The following is a 23,494-nucleotide window of genomic DNA, read 5'->3' as shown; positions in this document are numbered from 1 at the left end:
TGCATTGCAGGTAGATTCTTTACTGTCTGATCCACCGGGGAAGCCCAAGTTCTTTTATCTACAATTTTTAAAAGAGAAAACTGAGATAAAGTGAAGTTAAATTCGCTCAAGAGACTTTCCTGGTAGTTCAGTGGCTAAGACTCTGTGATCCTAATGCAGAGAGACCAGGTTTGATCCATAGTTGGGAACTAGATCCTACATGCTTAAAGGAAGAGTTGCTTTTGGTTTTCATTACAGTGTGTATCTATTATAAGTAAATAAAATAGAAGCATTAACACTGAAAGCTAAACTGAAATTATAAGCAATTTCAAGCTCCTACTATTAACAATCACTTTTATTGTGTGTAAATGCATGTATTTATTTGTGTGTATCCTTTTGAAAAAAATATAGATCCTATTCAACAATAGGATAATAATTTGCCAAACTGTTTTAGACCTTGCAGTTTTCTCTTAATACTTTATGAATATCTTACTCTGCTGACATATGGATTTTTACAGCAAAATTTAATGGTTGCATCCTATACAAAATAATTTACTCAATTAACCCCATACCTTCAAATTGCCTTTGCATCTTTGTTGAAATCAGTTCGACATATGTATGTGGGTCTACCGCTAGATTCTCTATTCTGTTCTACTGATCTATTTGTCTTTCTTGAGTTTAATATCACACCTTGATCAGTGTAACTTTGTACTAAAACCTGAAGTCAGATGGTGTGTTCGCCCACTTTGCTCTTTTTCAAAGTTGTATTGGGTGTTCTACGTCCCTTGCATTTCAACATGAATTTTAGAATTACCAGTCAATATCTACAAAGGGGCCTGTTGAGATTTTAACTGGGACTGCTTTAAATCTATATACAAGTTGGAGAGAATTGATATTCTATCCATGTTTATCCACAAACATGGCATCTGTCTCCATTTAGGAGTTCTTCCTCTCATTATATTTTGTAGTTAGCAGAGGACAGGTCTTCGACATTTTTCCTGTATATTTATCTCTTAAGTAGTTCATGTTTTATGTGATTATAAATGGATTGTTATTTTAATTTCAATTTCCAGTTGTTTGTTGCTAGTGTACTGATCTTACATTTTCAAACTTTGCTAAACTACTTATTAGTTCCAGTAAATACACACATAAATAGATTTCACGTCATTTTCTATAGATGATCATGTCATCTGTGATTAAAGACAATGTTACTTCTTCATCTCCAATCAGGATATCCTTTATTTCTCTTTCTTGCCTGGTGGGCTGGTGAAAACCTTCAGTACAATATTAAATAGAAGTGATGAGAGTAGACAGCTTTGCCTGTTTACTCATCTTGGTGGGAAGAATTTCATCTTGGAACATTATGGTGTTAGCAGTACAATTTGCATAGATACCTTTTATCAAGTTGAGATTATTTCTTCTATTCCTAGTTTGTGGAGTGTTTTTATTAAGATCAATGTTGGATATTTTTCAAAATCCTTTTCTTCATCTCTTGAGATGATGATATTGTTTTCCTTTTTTAGCCTTTTAATAGGGTAATTGTCATTGATTGGTTTTTCAAATGCTAAACTAACTGCACCCCTTAGATAAACCCTTCTTGGTCATGATGTGTTTTATCCTTTTAATATGGTGTTAGATTTGATTCAGTGATTCAGTGCTTTCAATAGATAACTAGTTCCTGACTAATTTTCCTAAATCACTGCTTTTATGAGGTCAATATTTTTCCACAAACTAATGTGATTTATTAAAGCATTATGGAAATTTGTCTCAAATCAGAAAGAGCCAAGATGTCCAACAATAGAGAATTACTAAGTACAATTTGATGTATCAATAAAGTATTATACAGTCACAAAGAATATAGTATAGAAAAAATTGATCTGAAGAAAATATTTGCACAGTATTAAATATAAAGAAAAGCATGAAACAAAACACCTGGCAGTAAGTACAAATTCCATAAAAAGAAGTAAATATTCATTGACTCAGAATTTTTACTTCTTGGAATTCATCTAAGAAAATACTAAAGAATGAGTGCAAAGATTCCAAGTTCATTTCACATAGGATTTTTTAAAATTTTTATTTTTATATTTTCCTGTATATTCCTATATAGAAAAACACACATTAAACATGAAGAAAGATCTGTAGTTAATAACATCAACTTCTACCTTAAGAAATAAAAACATCAACTTCCTTAAAAGAGACACATTACATACCAGGCTTATTGAAGAAGTAGATAACCCAAGGAAGTTGATATCTATTGAAGACGCTGACTTTGGAGTGTTAAAACTTCCTGTAAAGATAAATCCATACTCAGATTTGGCTGCAAAGAACTGGAAGTAGGGCAACGTATTCCATACCATGAAGATTTTAGCATAATACTATATACGTGAGGTTTTGGTGGTGACAGAGGAGTGAGGACGTCGGGGCGGGTGGAAGAAATATTAAAAGATACTGTTGGGCTGGTGCAAAAGCAATTGTTTTGCATTGTTGCACTTTGCCATTACATACTGGAATACATTCTTAAATAAATGTGGCTATGTTATACATCATTTTAATGCACATTTCTCAATTTATTTTTTTTTGCTAATGATTTATGATTTGCTGTTTACTGTAGATTTATTTTAGACTGTAGAAATCATGTTGGACCAAAAGCAAATTCAAGCAATTTTTTAATTCATGTTCAAAATGGGTCATAAAACAGTGGAGACAACTCACAACATCAACAACACATTTGGCCCCGGAACTGCTAATGAAAGTACAGTGCAACAGTAGCTCAAAGGTTTGCAAAGCCTTGAGGATGAGGAGTGGAGTGGCTGGCCATCGGAAGGTGGCACTGGCCAGTGGAGAGCCATCATCGAAGCTGATCCTCTTACAACTACATGCTGCTGCTGCTGCTGCTGCTGCTGAGTCGCTTCAGTCGTGTCCGACTCTGTGCGACCCCATGGACGGCAGCCCACCAGGCTCCTCCGTCCATGGGATTTTCCAGGCAAGAGCACTGGAGTGGGTTGCCATTTCCTTCTCCAGTGCATGAAAGTGAAAAGGGAAAGTGAAGTCGCTCAGTCGTGCCTGACTCTTAGCGACCCCGTGGACTGCAGCCCCCCAGGCTCCTCCGTCCATGGGATTTTCCAGGCAAGAGTACTGGAGTGCCATTGCCTTCTCCACAACTATATGAGAAGCTGCCAAAGAACTCAACATTGACCAACCTATGGTCATTCAGCACTTGTACCAAATTGGAAAAGTAAAAAAGCTAGATAAGCGGATGCCTCATGAGCTGACCAAAATTTTTTTGAAAGTCATTTTGAAGTGTAGTCCTTCAAAATGTAGTGCAACAGCAATGAACCACTTCTTGATCGGATTGTGATGTGCGATGACAAGTGGATTTTACACAACAAATGGCAGTGACCAGCTCAGTGGCTGGACCGGCCTGAGAAGAAGCTCCAAAGCACTTCCCAAAGTCATACATGCACCAAAAAAAAAGTCATGGTCACTGTTTGGTGGCCTGCTGCTCATTTGATCCATTACAGCTTTCTGAATCCGGGTGAAACCATTACATGTGAGAAGTACGCCCAGCAAATTGAGGGGATGCACAGAAAACTGAAGCCAACAGTGGCCAACAGAATGGGCCCAATTCTCCACAACAATACCTGACCACATGTCTCACAACCAATGCTTCAAAAGTTGAAGGAATTGGGCCATGAAGTTTTGCCTCATCTGCCATGTTCACCTGACCTCTTGCCAACCAAATGCCACTTCTTCAAGCATCTCGACAGCTTTTTGCAGGGAAAATGCCTCCAGAACCAGCAGGAGGTAGAAAATGCTTTCCAAGAGTTCACTGAATCCTGGAGCACAGATTTTTATGCTACAGGAATAAACCAACTTACTTCTCATCAGCAAAAATGTATAGATTGTAATGGTTCCTATTTGACTAATAAAGATGTGTTTGAGCCTAGTTATAATGATTTAAAATTCACGGTTCAAAACTGCAATTACTTTTGCACTAACCTAATACTATAAACAAGAGGTTGGGGAGGTGACAAATTCCTCAGTGAAGACATCAGGATGAGTGGAAGAAATATCAAAACAAAAGATACTATCACAACTAGTGACTGATGTAGGAATTAAAGTTAGTCTCTATCTTTAAAGCAGTGGCATGTTAGGTACAATTGTGTCTTCACATTCCTCTTTAAAATATCTATTTTCTTACTTTTCCTTTTGCATTTTTCTTTTTCTTTTTTGCATTTGTTCTCACTTGTCAAGCAGTGCCATTTTTTAACTACTTAATAAAGGTTTCTTCATAGAAGGAAACCAGGTCAAATGTTTCTACTGGATTCACATAACCCCACATTACTTTGTAAGAAATTCTCTTGATCTCAAAATAGTTTGCCCTTCTGATTTGTATTCTTTCTGTATAAAGAAATAGCATATTTGAGAATCCTGTCTAGTCTCACTATACTTTCATTTGTTATTCTGCAGTGTGTAGAAGTGAAGCCTGTCTGGTCACTCGACCAGAGAATGAGAACTCCCCACGTCTCCCTGACGGCAGACCCCAGAGGCCCCCACAGGCCCAGCCCTGCAGTACCTGGAGCTTGTTCAGCGCAAGGAGAGAGTAGGCCCATGTCTGAGCCTCCGCTCTTGCTTTACCCACCTCCTCTCCTTTGTACTTCTCTTTCCCTCCACTTTCACCTGATAATTTTTTTAAATATATTTTTTGCTGAAGTATAGTTGAATTAAATGTTGTCTTAACTACTGCTGTATGGCAAAGTGAGAAATTTTGTTTCATATTTATATATACACATCAGTTTTACACACACACACACATTCTTTTTTCATATCCTCTTCTATTATGGTTTATACCAGGATATTGAATATAGTTCCTTGTGCCATATAGTAGGGCCTTATAATTTTTGAATGCTAAGATCTAAGAAATGCTGCATGATTTATCTCTTATTTTAGCAGATTATTTAGCCCTTTGCTCAAAAATTTAAAAAGGTCTGTCATCTCATTGTAAGGTTTATTCTGAGCACTTACCTAAATAGCCTTCGCCTCAGCTGGGCCATCACAGTCGCAACAAAAGGGAAAAAAATAGATGTCTGGGGTCATTGTTATCAGGAGGTTTGATCAGTGACCAGGTCCAGTTCATTAGACAAAGCAATAAATTTCTTCATAACACCCCCACCCCAGAAAAACAGGAAATATTCGATAGGTTTCACTATTGCTCATTTAACATCAAAAAGCAATACTATGAAAATACAAACATGCTTGAAGCTCAGTTTCCATTCACTTTGTGGTCTTCAGGAATTCTCTAGTAGGTCTGTGGCATAACTACCCCAACCTCAAACTCAGTCTCACAGCAGTCAGGAAGCACCAACTTTAAATTTTTCAATTTATGAATTATATCTCTCATTCCTTAAGTCCCACTTGCAATTTTGATGGTCTTAAGCTGTTTAAATCCCCTTTATGCCACATGCATGTAATACTATCAGTAAAGACTACTCACCCCAATCCTGCCTAAACTACTGTCTCAGCGTTCATTAAGGAAATCTCTGGACACACTGGAAGCATTTATACCATGTGATGTACATTTCTGTTAGTGTTACACTGGCAGTCCAGAACTCTCCTGATAAACTGCAATGATTTTTAAGAAATCACTATGTGTTCAATCTTTTTATTAAACAGTTACTGACTTGGTATGTTGGGGAAGTTACTTAAATTCTGTAAGCATGGTGTGTTTGAACAGGAGCCAGCTTGCAAGAGCCAACTGTTAAACTTTTAGGAATTCTGCTTAAAGGTTTTTAAACCTTTGGAGACTTGAAACCAGTCATGGTAGGAATATTTACCACAGATGGTGTCAAATGCTACAAATGTGGGCACTTTTTCCCCATAGAGAACTGGTTTACCAGCTCACTACTGTCTCTAAGCCTTAGTCTCTTTATCCATAAAATGAAAAAATAACTCCAATCTATATTGGACACATTCAACTGCAGTGAATAGACACTCTGCTAGGCCCGCCCTTAGTTTTCTTTCTTTAATTTAGCTGTGCCTGGTGACGTGTTGGATCTTAGTTCCCTGACAAGAGATTGAACCCCGCAGCTTTGGCAGTGAAAGTGCAGAGTCCTAACCGCTGGACCCCCAGAAAATTCCCTCTGCTAGTTTAAATAGAAAGGAATTTTCCAGAGTCTTAAAGATCCTAAAGAACTGTAGGGGAAGACATAAAATCAATTATAGTTTGAGGTCTCAAAAATAAATCTCAGTCATACCGTAACACTGGGACACCAGGGGACCTATTGTGTCTTCTATGTTTGGGAAGTCACCTGTCCATTTGGGAAGCTGCTCCTATGGTTACCAATTTTAAAATTACTTTGTCTCTACAATGCCCAGGAAAGCCTCTCTGGTCAAGAAGCCACTGCAGGCAAACCAGAGACCTCCTCATCACCTCTCCTGGCTCTTGCCTTCTGAATGTTTCCAGAGAGCAGCTGATTGACAGAAACTAATTCAAAACCACAGCTGTAGCTGTATGGGACACTCAGAAATATATTAGTCTTTATTTGGAGTGATCTTGTGTCCAGATAAAATATTGGGGGTTCTATTGCCATAGATTAAAAGAAAGGGGAAAAATAGCTATCGGAGGACATCTAGCAGTCTGCCAAAGACCACGGTTTCCATCCTTGAGACTTGTGAGCACCCTTTATCCCAGAGAGAAAACTCATACCTTACCTAAGAGATGACTTCAAAGTTCCATTGAGAGACTAAACCCAGCTCTGGTTTAGGTCAGGGTATCTGAGGGACACAAAGTTCTCTTTGTGTCTTCATTAGGAGAACACAAATTTCTCTCCATTAGGTCCAGATGTGGCTACCTATGGACAGGTGATCCAGGAAGTGACTGGTAAGTTATTCCCCCATGCCTAACACATACACACACACACACACACACACACACACACACACAATTCTATGGTGGAATAGGGACAGGATGACTATAATAAAAGATTCTCTTCAGGAAAAAAAAAATATTGTAATGGGCAGGAATTTCAGAGGTGTCTGCCCTGGCAATAGACAATTATAATTTCCTAGGTTAGCCCATCCAAAAACCTCTGCTTCCTCTGTCATCTCCAAGACCACTGGCTTTGTTTACGTGGTCCCTCTTGGTCCATTAGTCTCCACTGTCACACTCCATTGGGCACTGGAGTGCCTGCTGTTCTTGGGGGTGCAAACTCTCACATCCTGCTTTTCACTAGTTTAAGTTTGGTACTTAAGTTTGCATTGAGACTGACTCAAGACAGTCAGGCTTTGGCAGGCCAAGTTTATGGTTTTTCTGGTAAAGAATTTCCTCTTAATAGGCACGCAGTCTTTCTCCTGGTCAGTTTCTGTATAAAAATTGAACCCAAAGACATCATCTAGAAATTATACACACACACATACACACACTTATATGTATGTTTCTGTTTATCAACATTCATTCCTTCCTACCTGCTACAGTCTACACAGCCATTTTTCAGTCTAATGATGATGTCTATGGGTTGAATTGTGTCCTCCATCCTAAAAACATATGCCTGATCTTAACTCCAAGTACCACAGCATGTGACCTTATTTGAAGACAAGATCTTCACAGTGGCTGTCAAGTTGAAATGAGATCATTGGGGTGAGCCCTAACCCAATATGACCTGTGTCCTTACAAAAAGAGGGGAATTCTGGACACAGCCACACACACAACAGCAATGCCACATGAAGATAAGGCAGAGATCAGGGTGACGCAGCCACAAGACGAGAAATGCCAGAGGTTGTCAGTGAACCGCCAACAGCCTGGGGAGAGCCACGGGACAGGTTTCCCTGGCAGTTCTCAGAAGAAACTGCCCTGCCGACACCTTGATTTCAAACTCTAGCCTCTAAAACTGTGAGATAATAAATGTCTGTGGTTCAAGCCACCCAATTTGTGGTACTTTTTAATGGGAGCACTCGAAACTAACACAGGGGGCTTCCATGATGCCCTAAAATAAGGATTTTGAAAGGTAGGGCTACACCCTTAACCTGATCTGCACTGCTGGGCTGATTCTTCTTGCCAAGCCCAGGAGGCTTTGGACGTGTTCTTGTCTAGGAATTAAGGCCACTATGCCACTTCAGAGCAAATTCTTACCATTGCTTCAGTGTGGAGGTACTGATATAGTGGATTTTTAACACTGTGAAGCACCAAATTATTAGGTTCACAAATATTTTAGATTCTTTAACACAGGTGTAGATTCTCTGCTACAGCTTGAGATTCTCTCACCTTTCCTGAGCAGAGTTCCGGGTGGCCCTCAGCACCCTTGGGTTCTGCGATTGAATCAGTGGAGGCGGAACCTGTGGAGAAGGAGAGCCAGCTGCTGCTGTCCTTATCAACTGCTTCTTGGATGGCCAGGCCAGGAAAGTGTCCATCAATATCCTTCAGTGCCAGGAGCCAGCATGGGGAATCCCGCCTGTGGCAAAGGTCATGAGGAAGGGGGCCTGACAAAATGCAAAGACGGGATCAGGCCTCAGAAGTCCCCTCTGGATTTTCTCGAGCATCTACCCCCAGAACCAAAATCTGTCTGCTTTATTATATTATGCCTTTCATCAACTCCTCTGACATTAACAGGGGTCTGTCCCCCCACCACCTTTTTCTGGAAAAAGTTAATTTAGATCTTTTAGATAATAAATCTCCTGGGCATAATAAGAGTGTTTCAATCCAGAAACCCCTCTGATGGCTTTCTAGCCTGCCTGACAGGTTTGTCCAGACCTTTTACAACTGTGCATGTGATTGCTCACAGCCTCCCTACCGTGAGAGGCACAGGAAGCATAAAACATCCTAGGAATGCAGGGGCTTCTGAGGAGTTAAAATAGTTAGAATAGGACTGATTAAGGGTTTCATTGTTGAGCCAATACATGCTGCCAAGTTTTCATATCTTTTATTTGTTGATATAGTTGGTATATAGAAAAAACAAGTAGCAACATAGATCTTTGAGTTAAGTACTTTCTTTGTTATAATTACTGCACCTTTGTTCTACAGGGATGTAACTTTATTTAGTGCTTTGAGGGTGATGCAGATTAAAGAAAAACACTTCAGGGAAAATGAGATTAACATTCATTAAGGAAGAGAGCCATATAGGCCTCTTGGCTAGAAGATACTGTAAATCACCTGAGACCTTTTGTATCCGGAAAGACATGCAGAAAGAAAGCCTGGTATCGATAAGGGTCAGGACTGCTGCCCCTGCATGACTCTGCATCTTCCATTATGTAAAACTTAGGGTATATAAGCGCCTTTTGAAAATAAAGTTATGGGATTTTTGCACAAGCTTGGCCTCCCCCCGTGTCGACTCTCTCTCACTCTCTTTCTCCCTCTCCCTCTCTCTTTTTCAGGCTGATCCCTTGGAACACAGAGGCTCACCGTGTCTCCTTATTTGCCTAGGCTTCTAAGACCCACGTGAGAGGGAGCCCAAGGTGGGGCACCCTTGCTATTCAAGTGGGCGCCTATGGCCTAACGTGGACGGTGCAAGTTTCTTGTCTTGAGACTATTAGCTTTCTGTGTAAACCACAGAACATCAGTCTCTTTTCTCCTCTATTTTTTCACTACATTATTCTTCCCTAATCTCTCTTTAAGTTTCTAATTAATCTCTTTTTAATCGCCAACTCCATCCCTGCTTCGAATTCCCTGGATCCATCGGGGCTGGACCCCGGCACTTCAGGGTATCACCTTACTTTTAAATTCCAAACTTTGGACCGATTCGCATTCACTTGGAAAGAACAGAAGCAGTTTCAACTAGTCTAATCAGAAAAAGACTTAGTACAGGTTTTGTTATGGCTTAGGGAATCAGTCGGAAGGTCTAAGACATCCTTTTAGAACAGGACGATGGGGTGGTGGGGGGGGGGGGGCACCAGTGCAGATGTTCCTATAGCTACTGGGAAACCATCAGGATCACAACTGGGGCAGGGCAATGGGAGACAGAAACTTGCTCAAATGGCAGAAGCAGTGAAACCACGACTTTGGCATCTCTTCAGATCTCTCACAAGTACATCTGATTTGCAGGATCCAAGTCCATTCGGAGCTTTAACCAACAGAGCACCTGGAATGTCTGTTATTCTGGACACTGCTATGCCCAGCAAGAAATTAAGGGTTCTAATTCGACAACAGAAAAGAGGGAAGGAGATAAAGCAGTAGCCAGAGTGTGAATGTAAATATTTTAGAATTTTCTCTGACGCAGAGCAGACCCTTACCAACTGACGCATTCATAGAAACACAATAGTTCAAAGTTCTTAAGAGAGAAAATGTGAAACCAGAAACAAGAGGTGAGATTTGTAAAAGGCAAACTATGTTGCCGGGGTCCAGCCCCGGTGGAACCAGGGTGATTCGAAGGTGGGGACGGAGTCGGCATCTTTGGAAAAATATATATTTAATCACAGATATAGAGAGATTAGAAATGGATAGTGTAGTAGGAAGATTAGTAGAGAAAAGGAGGCTGAATAACTTGGATTACGTGGAATAGCATCCATGCTCCAGATGGGAATTCAGCCAGAAAAACGGGAGCAAGAAAGAAGCGACATGGGGGAATTAGTCTTTCCGGAAACTGATCCGATTTCTTTATTTTGGGGTTTGCTTATATACCTCTTGTTACACATAGGGATGAATACAGAGTCACACGGGGGTCAGCAGTCCTGACCTTTATCAAAATCAGGTGCTTCACATAAATGTATATAAAAAAGGTACATCCTCTTCTGGCCATGAGTGAGACCTGCTGATATTTTATGATCCTTTCTTTCTGATAACCAAAAAACTTATTTCGTCCAAGGGTGTTTTTTCTTAAACCAGGCACCACCCTCCAAATAAAGTTGCATTCCTATAGGGTGAGGGTGTAGTGAGTTACAATCAAGAAAGGAATTTATTTAACCCAAGGTTAACATGATTAATCTTAAAGGTTAATACTTATTTCTCCTATATGCTTAAAGGTTAATACTTATTTCTCCTATATGTTAGTTATATTCATTATAAGGGTAGGGAACATGGAGATTTAGCAGCAAACATCAGCCCAACAAATGAAAATCCTTTCACCAATGCTCCTCTTAAGATCTATTTAGTCTTAAGATATGATAAAGCTACATTTTTACATAGCAAGGACACAGTGATATATAACAAAGCACAGTGATCTATTACAAAAGAGAAAATCCATTAACTCAAAAAGTCTAGTATTGCTAACATCAAAAACTACCATATTTCCTTTGCTATATTCCAAATACATTGATTAATATATTCCCAGGTACCTAAGGATATAGAGGCCTGGCGGCAATCATTGACTCAACAAGAAGAAAAAGTCCTATGCTAATTAAGACTCTCAAAATACTCCAAAACTCTCTGTGCTGTTTACGGTTGAGAGGTAGTAAACAATCATGTGCCTAGTGGCAGCAGTAAGGATAATCCTGTCACACAAGCTAGTCTGTCAGCAGAGAGGTTTGACCTGAGACATCCTTGTCCCACCCAGAGCAGGGAATTAGCAGCAATTATTGACACAACAAATGAAGAAACCCTTCACCAATATAATTCCTAACCAACTATACTAATAATTTCTAACTCCCCAAAATAATTTGCCTTTAGTAAGTCTAAAACATCTCATGCCTCCCAGGTTCGGAGGCTGTAAACAATCACATGTGGCTGGACAAACCTGTACAGGTGGGCTAGATAACCTTCAGAGTCCGTAAGCTGAAACACTCTTGTCACTCCCAAGAATTTTTATTGCCTTGGAGCTGCACGTTTACTCCTTCTCCGAAAGAAACGGTTATCGGGGAGAGCCCCCTGTAAAGTCAGAGGTGCAGGTGAGAGCATAAAACAGACTCTGGCTTTGGGGTTATATGCTCGGGAACAGGGGGTTTCCTGAGGCTTGATCACGCCTTTGCGAATGCCAAGCCTCCTTCCTCATGACCTTTGCCATGGGCGGAATTCCTCACGCTGGCCCCCGGCACTATGTCACGATTGCTTTGCACTTTAGCTTATCCAAGTGCAAGACAGTGTTCTCTGAGCTGGAGTATTTAACACGTACCCTTTTTAGTGAACAAAGTTCATTCTCTGCAGGAGAAGCTGACCTCAGAAGTCAAAGGTCCTGGTCCAGTTGAACTCTCTTAGACTTTGTTCCTTCTCAAGTGGCTTCACCTCCTCATGTGTTTGATATCCATAATCCAAGGAAACATCTCAAGCCTGAGTTTATCTCTGTAAAATTGCTGTTGTTGCTGTTCGGTCGCTGAGTCGTGTCCAATTCTTTGCAACCCCATGGACTGCGGCATGCCAGGCTTCCCTGTCCTTCAATATACCCCAGTTTGCTCAAATTCATGTCCATTGAGTTGGTGATGCTATCTAATCATCTCATCTTCTGCCACCCCCTTCTACTTTAGCCTTCCTTCCCAGCATCAGGGTCTTTTCTAATGCATCAGTTATTCGCATCAGGTGGCCAAAGTATTAGAGCTTCAGCTTCAGCATCAGTCCTTCCAATGACTCTTCAGGGTGGTGATTTCTTTAAGGATGGGCTAGTTGGATCTCCCTGCACTCCAAGGGGCTCTCAAGAGTCTTCTCTAGCACCACAGTTCAAGAGCATCAATTCTTCAGCTCTCAGTCTGCTTTATGGTCTAACTCTCATATCCATACATGACCATAGCTTTGACTATACAGATCTTTGTCAGCAAACTGATGTTTCTGCTTTTTTAATATGCTGCCTAAGCTAAAGCTTGCTATAGCTTTCTTTCCAAGGAGCAAGTGTGTCTATTTCTGGCTGCAGTCACTGTCTGCAATGATTTTGGAGGCCAAGAAAAGAAAATCTGTCATTGTTTCCACTTTTTCCCCTTGTATTTGCCATGAAGTGATGGGACTAGATATCGCAACCTTAGTTTTTTTTTTTTAATGTTGAGTTTTAATCCAGCTTTTTCACTCTCCTCTTTCACACATTTGTGAAATGTTTCAGAACAAAGATAGCGAAGTTTTACTATAAATATTCAGAGAATAATGTTTTCACATTGCCACATAGTGTCTTTTGCCATTTCTCAATCATGGCGTTGCAGTGTGGGAGCATCGTGGTACACTGATTCATGAGTATGCCTACGTTCCAACAAAATTCATTTACAAAAAGTGTGGGGTACCTCATTTGGCACATAGGTTGTCATTTGCTGGTCATTGTTTTACATACTTGCCTGAAAGTAAAAAACAATTCCATCAGAGTTACCTTGCTCATCACGTAAGATACGGGCTGCAGTTGGTCCTTTCTTATTTCAGTGTATGTGTGGAGTTCTTTCTTTCACACAGACACTCAACCTAACTTCTGGTGACTGAGACCAGCACTTCCTTCTGCTTGTTTTCACCTTACGGTCAAATATTAATGTTCTTCTGACCATTTGTGAGCCTAAACACAACAGGAAATTTCTTTAACTTCAAGAGCTGTCTTCACAGTGGAGATAGCAAGTCGCTACTAACTGTGCTCAGCCACACATGAAGCACTCAGTGTGGTTTCTGTCGGCCACAACTGCGGGCTGGCTTGACTGACTGTCTTCTGATCCTCAGATACCAAGAGTAGAGGAGAGCCAGCGTGGCCACCCACACCCAGATGGAGAGTCTGTTGCTGTCCTTGATGGGGCATTCCGTTTGGTCCTGACATCTGACCTCTGTCACTCGTTAGCTGTGTGATTTTAGGTTAATTATCTAAATTTCCTAAACTTCAGTTTCCTAATAAGCAAGATGGAGATCATAATACCTACCTAGAGTTGTGCCTGGACTATATTAAACATTCCATGAATGTTCTTTACCATGGGAAATTGACTTCCCTGGTGGCTCAGACAGTAAAGAATCCACTTGCAATGCAAGAGACCTGGGTTCAATTCCTGGGTGGGCAAGACCCCTGGAGAAAGGAATGGCAACCCAGTCCAGTATTCTGGCCTGGAGAATGGACAGAGGATCCTGGTGGACTACAGTCCATGGGATTGAAAAGAGTGGGACACAACTGAGTGACTAATATTTCATTTTTTTCAGTTATATAATTTACAATGATTATATCATTAGTTGGTCTTCATTTTCACCTGAATATTTTGATATATGAACAACAAATATAATTTGAGCTTTATTTGCTTTTTTGGTTTATTTTAATCATGGTCTCAGTTCAGTTCAGTTGCTCATTGTGTCCAGCTCTCTGCGACCCCGTGAACCGCAGCATGCCAGGCCTCCCTGTCCATCACCAACTCCCGGAGTTTACCCAAACCCATGTCCATTGAGTGGGTGATACCATCTAACCATCTCATCCTCTGTCGTCCCCTTCTCCTCCTGCCCTCAATCTTTCCCAGCATCAGGGTCTTTTCAAATGAATCAGCTCTTCACATCAGGTGGCCAAAGTTTGGAGTTTCAGCTTCAACATCAGTCCTTCTAATGAACACCCAGGATTGATCTCCTTTAGGATGAACTGGTTGGATCTAACATAAATATTTTCTATACATTGGTAGAACACGTTTTGCTATTCAGTTGCCCTAAATTTTCTTAAAATCACAGTTTTGTTTTTTTTTTAAATAGCATAAACTTTAACCAATATAGCAGATAGCACAAGAAGTAAGTAACAGAAATAAATACCTTGGACAATTGAGTGTTTTACCCACTGAATCTCAGCACTTGGCTATGCCTCTGGCCCAGCCTCTCCTGATGCAAGCTGGCTTCCTCTTCTTTTAAGCACTTGTTAGACTGGCTTTAGATTAGCTGCAGGACATCATCCAGAAATCACATGTCTTCCTACCTCCAAAGATCCTGATTTAGGAGTTTCAAGATAGGGCATGAAGTCTGTATTTTAAAATGCTTCCCTTCCACGAGGCAGATGTGTGGGAGATTTGGGGGCCTCTGTTCTACACCCTTACTTGTGTTCTCCTTCAAGGGCTCTTCTCCAATCCCCCACTACCAGTTCTGTGTGCCCACCAGTGCCAAAATCTGCCAGCTCCAGCCTCTGCAGCCATGGTTTCAAACACCCTACAAAGGAGATGTTCTTATTTAAAAACAATTTTTTTTATTGAAGTATAGTTGCAGTGTTATATTAGTTTCAAGTGTATAGCAAAGTGATTCAGTAATATGATGTATGTATCTGTGTGTGTGTGTGTGTGTGTGTATATATATATATATATATACACATTCTTTTTCAGATTCCTTTCCTTATAGGTTATTACAGGATATTGAGTAAGGTTCCCTATGCTACACAGTCTACTTGTTTTCTCTCTAGTAGTGTATATACATTAACCCCAAACTCCTAATTTATCTCTTGTCCCTTCCTACCCTTCCTACCAGTTGATATCCCCTTTGGTAACCATAAACTTGTTTTCTATGTCTATGAGTCTATTTCTGTTTTGTAAACAAGTCAATTTATATTATATTTTTAGATTCTACACATAAGTGATATCATATAATACTTGTCTTTCCCTGACTTACTCCACTTAAAGTGATAATTTCTAGGTCCACCCATGTTGCTGCAAATGGCATTATTTTATTCTCTTTAATGGCTAAGTAATATTCCATTGGAAATATATATATATATTTCCACTGACTGTATTCACATCTTTATCTGTTGATGGACAGATCTGTATATTCATCTGTTTATGGACATTTAGGTCATTTACATCTCTTGGCTATTGTGAATAGGGCCAATATGAACATTGGAGTGCATGTACCTTTTTAAATTAGTTTTCTCTGGATATATGCCTAAAGGTGGAACTGCATGATCTTACAGTAACTCTGTTTCTACTTTTTCAAGGAACCTCTATACTGTTTTTCATAGTGGTTGCACCAATTCACATTCTCACTAATGATGTAGGAGGGTTCCTTTCTCTCCACACCTTCCCTAGCATTTATTATTTTTATTTTTTAATAATGTCTATTTTTACTGGTGTGAGGTGATACCTCATTGTAGTTTTGATTTGCATTTCTCTAATAATTAGCAATGTTAAGCACCTTTTCACATGCCTGTTGGCCATCTATATGTCTTCTCTGAAGAAATGTTTAAGTTTCCTCCCTGTGGGTTTTTTTTTTTTTCTGATGGAGCTTTTTTTTTTAATATTCAGTCTCATAAGCTGAAATTTTCAAAATTTGTTTTGAAAATTAACCCCTTGTCAGTAGCATCATTTACAAATGTTTTCTCCCAGTCTGAAGGTGGTCTTTTCATTTTGTTTATGGGTTTCCTCTGCTGTGCAAAAGCTTTTGAGTTTGTAAGTTCCTATTTATTTACTTTTGTTTTTATTTCCATTACTCTAGAAGACAGATCCAAAAAATATTGCTGCTGTAAGAGTGTTCTGCCTGTGTTTTCCTCTGAGAATTTTCTATTATCTGGTCTTACATTTAGTTCCTTAATTCATGCTGAGTTTATTTTTGTGTGTGATGTTGTGGAATGTTCTAATTCTATTCTTTACCATGTAGCTGTCCAGCTTGCCTTCTCTGTCATAGATTAGCTGACCATATATCCATGAGTTCATTTCTGGGCTTTCTATCCTGTTGCATTGATTCATATATCTGCTTTCATGCCAGTACTATACTGTTTTGATTACCATAATTTAATCCCAAATCACAGGGGAGGAAACTAAGGCTCAATTATCTTTAATGCTTTGTGCAAAGTCCTCTGCCTCCTTCCTTGGCAAGAGGTATAGTTAATATCATCATTGATATTGGTTCCATTTGTTTAAGCACGGAAAAAATTTCCTCAAGGGGACGAGGATGTACTTCTGTGAGAGCCATGGATTGATTACAAGAAACAGAAACCCATTTAAAGGACATGAAGAAGGCTTATTGAAAGGATACTGGAGAATTTCATGGAAGTTGAAAGTAGAAAACACATTTTGACCTTAAGGATATTCATTTAAGCACAGTTCTGGTGTTTAGGATACTCGTGACAACAAAAGAAATAGATGATTCTCATACATGTCTTCTCCCAACATGCGTGTAAATGGACTACACAAAAAAGTTGCTCCAACCAGGTGCAGGACCTGCCAGGAATGCTGAAACTATCCTTGTCTCCATAACCATAGATGAAAACGTTCAGGTCCTTTAGTCCTGCAGCTAGGATGTCCGTCCCAACACTCACTTCTTTCCTGTTTTCACCTGACTCCAGACCATGGCTGGATAGAACAAAAGAAGAAAGTGTCACAAGAGAAAAGGGGTCTTTATTCCGTGAAAGCTCTTTCATTCTAAATGAGAGAAAGCTAACTCAAACCAACCTAAAAAATACTTGGATTATATAAATAAAAGGTTCAGGATCAAATCCAGCTCTGAAATTGGCTGGGGGTGGGGGGTGAGGGGGGGTGGGGAGGTCACTTTATAAACTGCCCCAGTTTCAACAGATTTTCCTACAGCAGGGATTTAATAATTATTTGCTGACTTGAATTGAGGTAATAAATTTTCCTGAGTCAAGTTTTCTAAGTGTGTAATTTGCCATATTCCCTAGTTTTGATAGGTAAGACTCTACTTTTAAAACTTATTAATGTTAATATTTATTAATATTAATGTTCTAAATTATTGCTGTTCAATCACTAAGTCGTGTCCAACTCTGTGACCCCATGAACTGCAGCACGCCAGGCTTCCCTGACTTTTACCATCTCCTTGGGTTTGCTCAGACTCATGTCCATTGAGTCATCCTTCTTCAGTATGTAATATTTAATTCTCTTTGATCCAAAAGAGTTTGGGGGACTGACTTTTTTTAAAAAAAAAATTCAAGTAGTTGAGGATATTTTTGCATGTTTTTATTTTGCTTTTTATTTCTAAATTTACTGCCTCTTGGCAGAAATAGTGGATACATTATATCTGTATTTTGGATTTTTTTGGTTTTTGTTTTCTTGAAAACTCCATTTTTAGATATGTTAACATATTCATCCTGATTACAGTAAGGGCTTGGTAGGGAAGCTAGTTTTCCTCCTCAGGGTGACTTTCTATAGCTGGTCAAATAAACTCTGTTGTTATTGTCTAGTTGCTAAGTCGTGTCTGACTCTTTCACAACCCTATGAATTGCAGCCCACCAGGCTCCTCTGTCCATGGGATTTCTCAGATATGAATACTGGAGTGATTGCCATTTCTTTCTTCAGGGGACTTTCCCGACCCAGGGATCAAATCCATGTCTCCTGCACTGGCAGGTGGATTCTTTACCACTGAGGCACCTGTAAAGCCCCCAGATACACCATATGTCTCTTCTATACTTGAGCTTTAGACAGAAAGCTAATTTCCATCTATTCCACCTATTCCAAACTATTTGGATAGGGGACCTGTCTGTTGCTTTATACACTACATGTAGTTTTCTTATGAGCACAGTAATAATAGTACATACCCTGTGAGGTTGTTATCAGGATTAAATGAGTTAATACATGTAAAATGCTTAGCCCTGTGTCTGGCCCATAGCCCTCAATAATAGCTTCTGATAATATTATGTGTTTTTTTTTTTCCTGAACCTGCAGTTTTGCTTATATTAGCATTCCACTTTGATAGAAATAGAGTGGTTTTGAGTTAGCCCAACTTATTCCTAACCAAGATAAATATGGCAACAGATGAAGAGCAAAAGGCAAAGAAACAACAACCTCCCTGTAGGCGTAAGTGTCTGGGTGCAGCAGATCGGGGTCACACAGCATGTGGCATAAGCCCTCTTGGAGGGCTAAACCCACCATAGAGCCACCAAGCATGCAACCCACAAACTGCAGAACAATTATACCAAATAAATTCTCACACTGTTAAGAAAGTTCTAGGACTGACAACAGATTTCTGAACTTCTAGATCAGGCAAAGGGAATGTGAACTCCCAGGAATTTTGACTTTGGAGGCCAGTGGGATTTGCCTACAGAACTTATACAGGACTGGGAAAACAGACTCTTGGAGGGCACAAACAAAACCTCATGCCCACCAGGACCCAGGAGAAAGGAGCAGTGATCCCACAAGAGACCGAGCCCAACTTGCCTGTGAGTGTCCAGGAATCTCTGGCAGAGGCGTGGGTCAACAGTGGCCTGCTTTAGGGTCGGGGCACTGAATACAACAATGCGTGTGCAAGTCCTTTGGAAGGAAGTCGCCATTATGTGCATTTCCCCTGCCATAGTTTGGTCTAGGGTCAAACAACAGAAAGGGAACACAGCCTCTCCCATCAGTAGAAAACTGGATTAAAGATTTACTGAGCCCCTCAGAAGGAGACCTAGTTTCCTCCTCAGTCAGTTTCTCCCATCAGGAAGCATCCATAAGCCTCTTACCCTTATCCATCAGAAGGCAGACAGAATGAAAACCACAGTCACAGAAAACTAACCAATCTGATCACATGGACCACAGCCTTGCCTAACTCAATGAAACTATGAGCTATGCAGTGTAGGGCCACCCAAGACAGAGAGGTCATGGTGGAGAGTTTTGACAAAACATGGTCCACTGGAGAAGGGAATGGCAAACCACTAGAGTATTCTTGCACTGAGAACCCCATGAACAGTATGAAAAGGCAAAAAGATAGGAGAGTGAATGATGAATTTCCCAGGTAGTTAGGTGCCCAATATGCTACTGGAGAAGAGTAGAGAAATAACTCCAGAAAGAATGAAGAGACGGAGACAAAGCAAAAATAATGCCCAGTTGAGGATGTGACTAGTGATGGAAGTAAAGTCCAATGCTGTAAAGAGCAGTGTTATAGGAACCAGAATGTTAGGTCCACGAATCAAAGTAAATTAGAAGTGGTCAAACAGGAGATGGCAAGAGTGAACATCAACATTTTAGGAATCAGCGAACTAAAATGGACTGGAATGGGTGAATTTAACTCAGATGACCATTACATCCACTACTGTGGGCAAGAATCCCTTAGAAGAAATGGAGTAGCCATCATAGTCAAGAAAAAGAGTCTGAAATGCAGTACTTGGGTGCAATCTCAAAAACAACAGAATGATCTCTGTTCGTTTCCAAGGCAGACCATTCAGTATCACAGTAATCCAAGTCTATGCCCTGACCAGTAATGCCCCAAAAGCTGAAGTTGAACAGTTCTATGAAGACCTACAAGACCTTCTAGAGCGAACATAAAAAAAAAAAAAAAAAAAAAAAAAGATGTCCTTTTCATCATAGGACATTAGGAAGTCAAGAGATACCCGGAGTAACAGGTAAATTTGGCCTTGGGGTACAGAATGAAGCAGGACAAAGGCTAACAGAGTTTGGCCAAGAGAACACACTGGTCATAGCAAACACTCTCTTCCAACAACACAAGAGATGACTCTACACATGGATGTCACCAGATGGTCAATAGCAAAATCAGATTGATTATATTCTTTGCAGCCGAAGATGGAAAAGCTCTACACAGACAGAAAAAAAAAAAAAAAAAGACCAGGAGCTGACTGTGGCTCAGATCATGAACTCCTTATTGCAAAATTCAGACAAATTGGAGAAAGTGGGGAAAACCACTAGACCATTCAAGTATGACCTAAATCAAATCCTTTATGATTATAGTGGAAGTGACAGATTCAAGAGATTAGATCTGATTGAGTGCCTGAAGAACTATGGATGGAGGTTCATGACATTGTACAGGAGGCAGTGATTAAGACCATCCCCCAGAAAAAAAAAGCAAGAAGGTTGTCTGAGGAGGCTTACAAATAACTGAGAAAAGAAGAGAAGCGAAAGGCAAAGAAGAAAAAGAAAGATATACCCATCTGAATGCAGAGTTCCAAACAATAGCAAGGAGAGAAAAGAAAGCCTTGCTCAGTAATCAAAGCAAGGAAATAGAGGAAAACAATAGAATGGGAAAGACTAAAGATATCATAAACAAAATTAGAGATACCAAGAGAACATTTCATGCAAAGATAGGCTCGATAAAGGACAGAAACGGTATGGACCTGACAGAAGCAGAAGATACTAAGAAGAGGTGGCAAGAATACACGGAAGAACTGTACAAAAAGATCTTCATGATTCAGATAACCATGATAGTGTGATCACTCACTAGTGCCAGACATCCGGGAATGCAAAGTCAAGTGGGCCTCAGGAAGCATCACAACAAACAAAGCTACTGGAGGTGATGGAATTCCAGTTGAGCTATTTTAAATCTTAAAAGATAATGCTGTGAAAGTGTTGCACTCAATATGCCAGCAAATTTGTAAAACTCAACAGTGGTCACAGGCCCAGGAAAGGTCAGTTTTCATTCCAGTCCCAAAGAAAGGTAATGCTTCCCCATCTTTGGCTGCAAAGAATATAATCCATCTGATTTCTGTATTGACCATCTGGTGATGTCCATGTGTCAAGTCTTCTCTTGTGTTGTTTGAAGAGGCTATTTGCTATGACCAGTGCTTTCAAGAAGACTTGAGAGTCCCTTGGACTGCAAGAAAATCCAGTCAATCCTGAAGGAAATCAGTCCTGAATATTCATTGGAAGGACTGATGCTGAAGCTGAAACTCCAATACTTTGGCCATCTGATGCAAAGAACTGACTCACTGGAAAAGACCCTGATGTTGGGAAAGACTGAAGGCAGGAGAGAAGGGGATGACAGAGGATGAGATGGTTGGATGGCAACAGCGACTCAATGGACATGAGTTTGAGTAAACTCCGGGAGTTCCTGACGGACAGGGAAGCCTGGTATGCTACAGTCCATGGGGTGGCAGAGTCGGACATGACTGAGTGACTGAACTGAAGTGAGACATAAGTGATGTGTAACTTTATGCAACTCCTTAAAAAGAAAAAAAAAGCCATATTGATTTTGTAAACCAATTCTACCAGATTCTGTGAGAGAATAGGCAAACTACTGAGCAATGTACCTACAGCTCAATTCTAATAAAGAGAGATAGTAATTTTCTACTTTTTGGAAATGGTTAATGTGGAGTTGTTCCTCCCCACACACCGTTTAACTGTGTAAACTTTCCGGGCATGTACTGGGTCTTTGATTTCTGGTCCCCCATGCTATGCACAGGTTGACGCCTGATAGAGAGCTTGTGAAACACATTTTGTGTTTCCTGCGGGTTAAGTGCCCCAGTTTTAGAATTCAGAATGCCTGGACCAAATTCCAGTTTAGCTACTCAGAAATTAAGTAATCTGCCTTAAAGAGCTAGGCCTGGGGCTCACTCACTTGCTAATTATTATTGGTCAATTATTGTGGTTTTTGTTTGCATGTACATAGGATAATGCCTTGAGACTCTTTGGTTAGAGTTTTACATACTTTATATTTCATTGAATCCACATAGCCCCCCAAGGTAGGTGTGTTTTACAGATGAATAGATGCAGATGGTGACTGCAGCCATGAAATTAAAAGACGCTTACTCCTTGGAAGAAAAGTTATGACCAACCTAGACAGCATATTCAAAAGCAGAGACATTACTTTGCCAACAAAGGTCCGTCTAGGCAAGGCTATGGTTTTCCAGTGGTCATGTATAATGTGAGAGTTGGACTGTGAAGAAAGCTGAGCGCCGAAGAATTGATGCTTTTGAACTGTGGTGTTGGAGAAGACTCTTGAGAGTCCCTTGGACTGCAAGGAGATCCAACAAGTCCATTCTAAAGAAGATCAGCCCTGGGTGTTCTTTGGAAGGAATGATGCGAAAGCTGAGGCTCCAGTACTTTGGCCACCTCATGCGAAAACTTGACTCATTGGAAAAGACTCTGATGCTGGGACGGATTAGGGGCAGGAGGAGAAGGGGACGACAGAGGATGAGATGGCTGGATGGCATCACCAACTCGATGGACGTGAGTCTGAGTGAACTCCAGAAATTGGTGATGGACAGGGAGGCCTGGCGTGCTGCGATTCATGGGGTCGCAAAGAGTCGGTCACCACTGAGTGGCTGAACTGAACTGAAGATATAAGACGCTAATACACAAGTTATCAAGCCATTATTCCTTTTATAGATGAACAATCAGGTAAGAGTTTGACAATCTGCTCATAATAACTATCAGGTGGTGCCAGGCGAACTTTTTCAGGACGCTAAATAAAAATCTTATGAAATACTATCTTCTCGTTTGAGTCTAAAATAACTAAGAGCGTAGCACATATCCCAATAAATGTATCTGCAAACTCCCCGTCAAATGGGTTACCCGCCTTCGAACACAGGAAAACCGGCGCGCTTTGTGAGGCCGCCACAGCCTCCTACTCGGCCGCAGCTCCTACCTCCGGGCTGCCCCCGAAGCCCGCACTGAGAAAGATCGGCTCGCACGGCGGCGGTGACTAGTCCCGGGGGCCGAGAGCGCCCACGCTTCCCGCCCGCGCATACTCCGTCTGTCTGACTCGGGCCCGAGCAGCCACCCGGCCCTCAGAGCCCTCTCAGGCCTCTGCGCTCTCCGGCTCCGCCGGACTCGCGGTCACGCGCAACCCGCCCTCAGGAACTCGAAAGCAGGCCGCCCCGTCCGGGCCAGGCCCGCAGGGGCCCGGCTGGCGCCGGGGGCCGGGCTGCTGCCGACTCACACCTCGCGCGGAGTCGGCCCACCCGCGGCCACCAACCCGCAGGCCGCGCGCCGCCACCCGCCAAGGCCAGCTGACGCGCGTCGGCCTACCGGCTTCTGCCCCGGAAGCGCCGGGGCGAGCGGGGGCGGGGCGGGGCGGGGCGGGGCGGGGCTCTGC

General features: G+C 41.1%; 1 long non-coding RNA gene across 1 annotated transcript; it reads right to left on the bottom strand.

The window, feature by feature from the left end:
- Positions 1-2,545: 2,545 nt before the first annotated feature.
- LOC132659914 (uncharacterized) lies at positions 2,546-23,336 on the bottom strand. The gene is made up of 2 exons (XR_009600949.1): positions 23,045-23,336; positions 2,546-17,088 (listed from the first exon to the last, which is right to left on the bottom strand). It is a non-coding gene; the product is annotated as an uncharacterized LOC132659914 (long non-coding RNA).
- Positions 23,337-23,494: the final 158 nt, after the last annotated feature.

The sequence above is a fragment of the Ovis aries genome, chromosome 5 (genome assembly GCF_016772045.2).
Source record: "Ovis aries strain OAR_USU_Benz2616 breed Rambouillet chromosome 5, ARS-UI_Ramb_v3.0, whole genome shotgun sequence".
NCBI classification, from domain to species: Eukaryota; Metazoa; Chordata; class Mammalia; order Artiodactyla; family Bovidae; genus Ovis; species Ovis aries.
Note: the sequence above shows the minus strand (reverse complement) of the source record. Positions and strands in the feature narration are given on the sequence as shown.